Source organism: Bombina bombina, chromosome 6 (assembly GCF_027579735.1).
Source record: "Bombina bombina isolate aBomBom1 chromosome 6, aBomBom1.pri, whole genome shotgun sequence".
Lineage (NCBI taxonomy): Eukaryota > Metazoa > Chordata > Amphibia > Anura > Bombinatoridae > Bombina > Bombina bombina.
Genome location: NC_069504.1, coordinates 1113466975 through 1113477638, shown reverse-complemented (window position 1 = coordinate 1113477638; position 10664 = coordinate 1113466975). Strand labels below are relative to the sequence as shown.

General features: G+C 36.8%; 1 long non-coding RNA gene across 1 annotated transcript; it reads right to left on the bottom strand.

Moving 5' to 3' along the window:
* Positions 1–3127: 3127 nt before the first annotated feature.
* Positions 3128–10649, bottom strand: LOC128662478 (uncharacterized). The gene is made up of 3 exons (XR_008402789.1): positions 10188–10649; positions 3706–3840; positions 3128–3346 (listed from the first exon to the last, which is right to left on the bottom strand). It is a non-coding gene; the product is annotated as an uncharacterized LOC128662478 (long non-coding RNA).
* Positions 10650–10664: the final 15 nt, after the last annotated feature.

Here is a 10664-nt window from a genome sequence, read left to right as displayed (position 1 = left end):
GATTTGAAATCTTGGTTTATAATTAAAATATTGTCAGCAAAATTGTAGGACCAGCACACCTTTTAATGTATTGATGTCCAGCAAACAACAAGATGGGTGCAAACAAAATCAGAGCCAAACCCCTTGCTCCAAGTAAATAGGTATCTAAAAAGAAATGTTGCACTCTCAGGTGTGGAAGTAAAATACACTTGACACATGTGACAAGTACAGTAAATCACAAATAGGATTTATGATGGATTTATTGGAAGCAATTTTGACTTAAAACTATTTTGTTTTTGATCAAATGTTTTATCTGCAAAAAACAGGCACATCGATGGGGTCCAATGTGGCCCCATCCTATGCCTGTATGGTAATGGATCATATTGAAGAAACTGTGGTTTACAATCACCCCTTATTTAAACAGTACGGTTTAGCCTGGTATAGGTATATAGACGATTTGTTTATTATTTGGCCTCCTGAATGTCTTATACAACTAAAAATGACATTGGGAGATCAGTACCATTCATACAATTTACATCTAAACAAGACAACACACAAATTGAATTCTTAGATACCCTGGTATATAAAGAAAACAGTTATCTAAAAAACGATTTATTTGTTAAGAAAACTGATAGAAATACACTATTACATAGAAAGAGTTTTCATTCACCAGCTTTATTTAAATCTGTGCCCAAATCCCAATTTCTACGTGTTGATAGGATCGTATCGGATCCGATCAAAAAAGAAAGTAGACTAGATGAAACTCAGTCTAAATTTGAAAAACATGAATTTCCCAATACAGAATTGGTACATGTGAGATCGAATTTCCATAATAAACACCATAGACCACAAAATGACAGAATCACTTTTGTTAGCACATACAACACTCTAAGCAATAAGGTACAAGGTATACTTAAAAACAAAATTGGCATATCCTAAGAGATTCTTATCCTGACATTAAGGAGTTTAGTCAAATATGCTTTTAGCTTGACAAAGGGGCAGGTGCCCCAAAACGTTGCTGTCCACCTAATTAAGGTTTTCACTTTTCCACACCAGAGAGTGCAACATTTCTTTTGGATACATAATTAAAATATTGTCTAGAAAGATAATTGGACGTATTCCTCTGAGTATAAGCCAAGACACCATAGGTTTCAAATGTTTTGTGAAAATCCAAGGTGCCGAGGAGAGGCCCGAAAGAAAGCTAAGTATAACTCCAATATTGTATTTTCCAAAGGAAAGTTAAATATTTCCAAAACGCTTTTGAGATAGGGACAGAAAGATAAACATCTGCAAGGTCTAAACAAACTAACCAGTCGTCTATCAAACATTCCCTGAGAAGGTAAATTCCTTCCAGCTTGAAATGATGATATACAACGAAGGTATTTAGCGTTTTTAGATTGATAACAGGACGAAATTGGCCGTTTTTCTTTTTCACAAAGAATAAATTGCTTATAAAAAGATCTGGGGAAAAAGAAACCGGACAAATTGCCTGTTTTAGGAAAAGATTTGAAATCTCTTTTTGAACCAAATTTTCGTCTGATTTTGAAAAATGGAATGGATTTGGGAAACAATTTTGAAGGGGAAGAGAAATAAATTATTTTTGAACACCTGAAATGGTTTGAATAATCCAAGGGTCTTGAGTTATATGAAACCAATTGTGAGAAAATTGGAGTAACCTCCCATATATGAAGGGAAGAAGGAGGAGGAGGGAAGAAGGAATGAATTACCTAGTTGGAAACCTGGATCTGCCTCTGGAACGGAAACTCCTGTTGTTCCATGGACGAGCTCTCGTGGGGAAGAATTGAGGATAGGAGTCAGAAGTTTGTCTTTGGGAATAAATATTTTGGGAATACTGATGAGTATTTGTGTAGGGAGGTCTCTGAATCTCCCGGCTCTGTCAGAAAAACTGTTTTTATTAAATATCTTTTTAAAAGATGTTTTAACTTTGTTGAGTATGGTGAAAGTATTGGCATATTTATTCAAATCCTTTAAAAATGGATCTCCAAATAAGAGACCTTCCTCATCGGATTACAACTCGTTAAAAGCTGATTCTACCATTTTACGATCAATCTGTCTAAAGATATTTTTTTCGTCTTTCAACAATCATTTCAACATTTGTGTTGCCTTCAAAACATAAAATCCTTTGAACCCACTCCCTAACTGTAGAGGGGTCCATTAGTTCATTTTTAGTACAGAATTTTCTGCTAAATCAAAAAGTTTTGAAATTGGACCAATGGAATCTAATAATTTGTCTTGGCAAAGTTTCCAGGATTTGTCTACACCCCTTTTAATCCTGTATCCAGTGGGGTCTATACATTTTTTAAATTTTGGGGTCAATTTCAGGGGTAACTGAACTGTTCATGGGAAGAAGGGGTCTAGAGCATTGCGCCTTCATCTTGCTTCTAGACTTTGGTTTTAAGGGCTTTCGGATTTGGAAATCAATGAATTCTGCCACATCCAAAAATGGTCCCTACTCGGCAGACCATGGGTGATGGAGAATATCGGGATTAAACCTAGGATTTCCAAAGGCATCTTTAAATATATCCTCATCGATATGTTTTGTATTTTTTATGACATTTTTTAAATTTCTTGGGTTTGTGTGAATTATCTGAGGAATTCTAAGAAAAATCCTCATTATCTGAAAAATATTCTGAATCATCATTTGAAAAATCAGAGGATGATGAGGTATCTTCATTAATAAAAATTGGTTTTGAAACATTTTTTTCTCTTTTATTTAGAATCTCTAGAATTTTTTGTCACATATTTTGCTTCCCCTGCCCGTGGAAAGGTTGGATTCCCCAAGAATTTGAAGTGATTTAATAATCAAATTTTTTGCTTGCTTTTAAAGCATTTGCATTTTTTCTTTTAACAGCCCTTTTAGATGTTGAGGGTCTGTCAGAAAGCAATGAAGTAATTTGACTCATCCGTTTATTCACAGATTTGTGAATCATGGATTGGACTTTTTTCTTATTAATAGGAGACATTATCATTACCTTGGGACATAAATGTCACTTATATGAGGAAAAAATATATATATTTTAAAATAATAATAAATAAATATAAAAATATATTAAAACAAGTAAATTAAAAATTCAACCATATTTCTGACAGGAAAAAAGTGTCAATGAAAAAGACTAGGGGTGTAGGAATGAAATTATAACAATAGATGGTGCTATAATACTAAAATAAAAAATGTGTTGAAATACAATAATGTAACAAGATGTGAGGAAAAAATGCAACTTGCAACAATAAAATGTTATATTTATAACTGAAGCAGGAGACTCAAGGAGGAGCGGCTGATTTTTAGATGGCGACGATCAGACGCAGGGACTAACGTGACGTCGCGGGACCGCCCACAAAATGGCGGCTGTCAAAAGAAAAAACACAAATGGAGAAACGGTTAGAAGATGTAGCTTAGGAAAGAAAATTCAACAAAACAAGGAAGTGGTTTGGCTAAGGGGACAAAAAGAGAGCCAACAAAGCAAGTAAACTAGGAAAAAACACTCCAGTAAAAAACGGAAGGAAAAAGAAACAACACCAACATGAAAATAAATGAAAATAGAGTATAGGAAAAACAAAATAAGCAGTACAATAAGAATAATATTAAACAGCTCAGTATAAATTACACAATATATTTCAGAGAGGTTTAAAATACAACTTATCTGATTGAGGGCAGCAAAAGAAAGATGACGTTATGTACAGTGTTGGACAGATTATAATAAATACCTGTATTCTGATTGGTCAGCCTTTGCTTCATGCTACCGGACATACTGGGCTAATATTTGAAATTTTTCTGTGTCTCTACTCAGTTTATTTCATGTAATATCCTTTTTTCTTGATTTTATGTTATCTTTGAAAAAGCTGCATTTAAAGAAAAAGAAAGAGATAGCAAAATATGAAGTCTCTGTGCTTGTAATAAAATTGAGAGCAGATCACATAAACCTAAACCATTATTAATATTTTCTAGTAATATATAACCAGCATGGCGACAACCACCCCCTAGTTCAATATCTAGCCAACAAAAAAACAACAAAACTGAAAACATTAATTGGAATGGTCCAAACTAAAACTTCTTGGAGAGAATAAAAATGAAAGATAAAAAACATAAGAAATGCATCGGAAATATTTAAAATGAGTGAACTTAATTTCATTGCTGTTTGGTTTCATCTGCAGCCTGCAGTAGGTAGAAGAGAGGATCAGTCTGGCTTATAACATTGCTGCAGACAAATACACAGAATGTTATTCAAAGGGTGACTGTATAATGCTCATATATTCGTAATATTTTCTGATGCGGCTTATTTTGTTTATTTTGTTTACACATAGATATACAACCCATAAACGCTAACTCACCCCTGTTTTACTGATACTCCCCTTACAGTGCAGGTCTTCTCGCTGACGTGACGTCATGCGCGTGATCACGTGACGTCTGACAGTCTCACAGCACGCATAGATCAGGAAGCCAGCTGTGTCTGCTGTCTGCTAGTAGTCCGGAGTCCTGCTACAGCTGAGTAGCAGGCTAGAAGGGATGTCGGTTGTGGGTGGAAGTGGAACACGGGCTGGGTAGGTTGGGTACAGCTGGATGCGGCCTGGTCCAAAATTATTTACATAGTGCTTGTGCAATCATAGCACAAATGTTTGTAAACGTTTCTCTGAGATGCCCTTTGTTCAGAAATAGCAGACATATATGGCTTTGCCATTGCTTTTTGGTAATTAGAAGGCCGCTAATTGCAGCTGCGCACAACACTTCTATTATTCCCGGCAGTGAAGGGGTTAATCAGGTAGCTTAAAAGGTTAAGGTTAGCTTTAGTGTAGAGATCAGCCTCCTACCTGACACTTCTTACCCCTGATCCCTCCCTAACAGCTCTCTTTCCTCCCCCACCCCTAACTGGTCACCCCCATCTTAAGTACTGGCGGACAGTCTGCAAATAAAAAAAATAAAAACTTTTTTTTAATAATTTTTTATTTTGTTTCTGAAATGTAGGATTGCCCTAACCCTCAAAACTCCCTGATCCCCCCTAAAAAAAAAACAACAACAAAAACACCACTATCTAAACCTCCCCTGCCCTAACTATTGCCGCCATCTTAGGTACTGGCAGCTATCTGCCAATATGTGAAAAAGGTTTTGCTTGTTTTTTAAATAAATAATATTTTTTATTTGTATTTTTTTTTTAACTGTAGCATAGTGTCCTCCCCCTTTTCCTTTGTGTAGCTGCTCCATCCTCCCCTGTCCCTTTAAAAAAAAATCCTAGAGTAGGGCCCCTCCCACTCCCTCCTGCCTCCCCTGCTGGGCAGCCCATCCGCCTCCCGCCCACACTTCCCACCGGCTCCAGCAGAAGATAGTTACAGATGGTGACACACACAGTGTCACCGTCTGTAACGATCAGGCATCTGCCCTCATATAGAGGCGGAGCACTGATCGCGCTCCGGCTCCATATGTGGGAGATGCCTCAAGCTTCAGGAACTCCAGATCTCAGCTGTATCTTGACAGCCGAGATTGCTGGAGCATCCTGAAGCGACGATGTATATATATATATATATATATATATATATATATATATATATATATATATATATATATATATATATATATATGTCATTTTGGATGAACGGTTTAAAGGACCAATAAATACAGTAGATTTGCATAATTAACAAGTACATTATAAAAAAAGACAATGCAATAGCACTTACTCTGAATTTCAAATGAGCAGTAGATTTTTTCTGACAAATTTTAAAATTTGCTTAAATTTCCCCAACCCTGTATCATGTGACAGTCATTAGCCAATCACAGACTCATATACATATAAACTGTGAACTCTTGCACATGCTCAGTAGGAGCTGGTGACTCTGAAGGTGTGCGTATAACAAGACTTACACAATTTGATAATGGAAGTGAATTTGAACCTGCATGCTCTATCTGAATCATGACAGTCTAATTTTGACTTTAGAGTACCTTTAAAGCGACAGTAAACCTATGAACTAATGTTATATAATTCCGCACATAGTGCAGAATTGTATAACATTAGCTTAGCACCAAGTTTATAAAACAAATAATTGCAGAGATATTTTTCAAAATACAATTTTACCGACCGCCGCTCCTGACTCTGAGCGGGTCTTAATTTGCATAAGCGCATCGCGGGCATGTTGTCTAGTCACAGTCGGCCCGATCGCGCCATTAAACGGAATGTAGCTCGCTCCCGCTACCAGCCCAGCCCCTATGCAGTCGTTCCTGCTTTTCAACAAAAGATACTAAAAGAACAAAGAAGAATTGATAATAGAAGTAAATTAAAAAGTTGATTTGAATTTCATGTTCTACCTGAATACCATGATAAATGTGGGTTTCATATCTCTCAAAACAAGCTATTTGGTTTGCAGCAGCTGCAGGTTACAGATGTTGCTTTTTAACCCCTTTAGGAAGTGTCACATTTTTACACAAAATCAAGTGGTGTTTAAAGGGATATGAGACCCCAACATTTTCTTTTGTGATTCAGACAGAGCATTCAATTTCAGTTTCCAGCTTACTTCTTTTATCAAAATGTGCTTCATTCCCATGATATTCTGTGTCGAAGAGATACCTAGGTAGCCGTCATGAGCACTACATGGCACGCTTATGCTTTTTAAGAAAAGAACGAATAAAATGTGATAATAGGAGTAAATTAGAAAGTTGTTTAAACGTGCTGCTCTATCTAAATCATGGCAGAAACATTCTGGGTTTCATGTCCCTTTAATGTCCTTCTAAATAAGTTAGTGACTCTAGCAAAGGGGACGGAAAACTATAGCTCAGGGCCAAATCACGCATGTTGCCCGGTTTTGTACAGCCAGGAAGCTAAGAATGTTTTCATACAATTTTAAAGGGACATGAGACCCAAATTTTGTCTTTTATGATTCAGACAGAGCATATCCTTTTACAAAGATTCCAATTTGCTTCTACTATCAAATTATCTTTGTTCTCATGATATTCTTTGTTGAAGAGATATCTAGAAACACTGAGTGCTCCTGCACCTTCCTACCAGCTTTTCAACAAAAGATACAAAGACAATAAAGTTAATTTGTTAAAGTAAATTTGTCTGAATCATGAAAAACATTTTTGGGGTTTTATGTCCCTTTAAAGGGACATTAAACACTTTGAGATGGTAATATAAAATGATACATTGTATATAATAAAACAACTCTGCAATATACTTTCATTATTTATTTTGTCCTCTTTGCCTGTAATTCCATTGTGAAATTGTGAGCTTTTCAGTTCCTGTTAGAAATGGAAGTGCAGAACACTGTTAAATCCAGCACAGCCATTGGCTGCACACTCTAGTGACCTATGTATAACTGACCCTAATTGGCCACAGCAGAGAAGGTAACACAAGTTACAACATGGCAGCTCCCAGTGTTTTATAGACACTAAAACTTTACACTTATTTTGTCACTTTTTAAACAACTAATGAAACTTTAAAAAATACATCTACATGTTAGTCATGGACTAATCTTTTCTTTGAATGCATCATTCTATCTAGCATGAATTTAGTGTTTAATGTCCCTTTAAGTGCTTGAATTTTTTTTCAAAAGAATCAATATTTAGTGACACGTGAAAATTATATGAAATGTCCATACTTTCATAACAAAACAAAGGGAAGTGATCCCAGAATTGCTGGAAAAGGCAAAAATTCTATTGTCTCCCAGCTGACCTTGTTGTCTATAATATAGAAAGAGATAACTCGCTGGGAGTGTGCTTGCCTTAGAGCATATTACAACATTCAAATCAAAGAAAAAAAAACCTTTTAAGAGAATAGGGAAAAGTATGCTCTTTCTACATATAAAGTTTATATTTTCCACTTAAAATGTAACTTTTACTAGTTGTAGTTAAAAAAGGCAGCAGAAATAGAAGTTGTATCTAGCGTGCCAGAAAAATAGTTAAAAACACAACTCTGTAACTGTGACTTGTATAAAGTACTTCAATGTTGCTGATTTTAGGTTGTTTATCACATATGAGGAGGAGGGGAAAAATCAACGATATTAGGTAAATGTAAGAGCCTCTATTTAGGAACTGTGTCCTGTATTGCCCTATATTGGGGTAGATAAGCCACTTTTTTTACACTAAATATGCTATAAATCCCTTCCCCATCCTTCCCACAATATGTCCCAAATGTTACAACAACAAATACAAATATCAACTAGTAGATAGTCTGAAATGAACAGAGTGCAGTTAAAATAAACACGAAGCCCCTGACGCGGTAGTGTTTCACTTATACACTTCCTCAGAGGGGGTGAGGAAGCGTATAAGTGAAACACGAGCGCGTTAGGGGCTTCGTGTTTATTTTAACTGCACTCTATTAATTTCAATAAAAAAGTGGCTTATCTACCCTAATATAGGGCAATACAGGACACAGTTCCTAAATAGAGGCTCTTACATTTACCTAATATCATTGATTCCCCCCCCCCTCCTCATATGTGATAAACAACCTAAAATCAGCAATATTGAAGTACTTTATACAAGTCACAGAGTTGTGTTTTTAACTATTTTTGTGGCACGCTAGAAACAACTTCTATTTCTGCTGCCTTTTTTTAACTACAACTAGTAAAAGTTAAATTTTAAGTGGAAAAATATAAACTTTATGTGTAGAAAGAGCACTTTTCCCTATTCTCTTAATAGTTTTTTTTTTCTTTGGTCCATAAATTTCATGCCTGCTTCATGCCCCAGTGTAACCCAAACAACAGGATTATCTATGTTCCAATAAAAAAGCAGTGTCTTTTAATTTGTTAAGTGCATGGTCTCCCCAACTGGAAGAAAAAGCACTTACCTGCTACCTGCTCCGCTGTCCGGCACATAGACAGTTACAAGGTATGAGAAGACCCAGTTCTTCACAGAGACCTTTGAAAAAGAAAGAACAGAGTAGCCAACTCTGACTTTCTAAACTAGGGCAGCAATTAATAGGAAAACACAATAAGTACCTCTTTACAAGTTCCTAAATGCTTTAAAGCCACCACTGCCCGACTGCAAGGAATGACGTGGAATACGGCTATACCACAAAACTTGCTTGTAGATGAAATCTAAATTTTTCTTCAGACACCTAACCTTCACCACCTCCATACACTGAAGGCAAAGAGAATGACTGGGGGTTGTGGGTAAGGTAGTGATACTTAATAGTTTAACTGTGGTGCTCTTTGCCTCCTCCTGCTGGCCAGGAGTGATATTCCCAACAGTAATTACTCAAGCCGTGGACTCACCATATCCGGAAATAAAATACATTTATCAGGTAAGCATACATTTTGTTTTTTATTGGAACACAGCCACGCTCACTTGTTTGTGTATTGTATATGGCTGCTTTATTGCTACAACAGGCAACTTCAGTAGCTGTGACAAAGACCTGTGTGGTGCACTTGTCACTTTGCACAGCTGCTTAACGTACCACAATATACAGCGACATAATATTCCTGACTCAAAGGAAAGGAACCGTTAGAAATGTTACACCATTTTAAACAGATTTTTATCAAGGCTAAAACATAAGGCTGCAACTAATGTAAATTTCCAATTGGCTCATTTATGTATAATAGATTTTAAATTTCATCAATAAAAGTTTGTGAAAAAGTGTTTTCTCTGTTGCTGTAAAAGTACCTGCATAATATGCTTGATGTTACCTCTTGGCCCACAAAGCCTAGAATATTTACTATCTGGCCCTTTACAGAAATGCTTGCCAACCCCCGACATAGAGGATTTTATCAGGCACTGTATTTTGCACAAAATGTTCTAGCGGTATTTAAAATACATGCACTACTGTGTATTTAAAGCAGGGTTTGACAAATCTGTTTAAAATTAGGAGGCAGTAATACTTTTAGGAGCCAGACAGTTGTATTTGAATATAGATATATTGAGAATAAATCAAAACCTTAGGAACCAGGGGTAAAATTCTAGGAGCCAGTAGTTCCCTGGTTCCTGACCACTGCTACAATTAAATGGTTACTAATTTCTGTTTCTTCCTGTGCCTGCAACTCTCTTCAAAGCCACTCATTATATAACCCTTTACAGGTAGGGTACAATTAAAGGAGCTACACAATGAACACAATGGGGGACAGTTTTTGATGTACCATAGGAAACATGGGAAGTTAAGTGCGGTGAAAGCAAACTACTCTGCGAGCTGCAAGGTCAAGACAGGTTGGCAAGCGTAGACACCACAGTTACATTGCTAGTAACATTTGTAACCTCAGCAAGGTATCCTTACCAGCAATTCTTGCAGCACAGCCACATCAGAGGCAGACAGGAGACAGCATGGACACACACAGTCCGATAAAATGACGTCACTGGCACAGACTTAGAATAAAAAAAATGGCTTTTGTATTGCCTGTATTTTACTCATTCTGGCACCGGCTGCCAGAATGAGTAAAATACAGGCAATACAACCCTACGGCCGGGACAGAATGAACAATCGTGTGGGACACTGGGACAGCACCTCCAAACAGGGACAATCCCAGTCAAACTGGAAGTCTGGTAAGCCTTTTTATAGGTGCTTATTGGTGAAGCTCTGAATGCGCACTAATACATTATGGGCTCAATCTATCAAAGGCTTCACTCATTTAGGACTGCAGGTTCTCACAAGAGAACCTGCAATCCGTATTTATAAAGCAGCGGTCATCAGGCCACTGCTTCCCTAACCTCTTCACCTCTTAGGGGGAGAATTTCAAGCTCTCCGGTCTCGTCC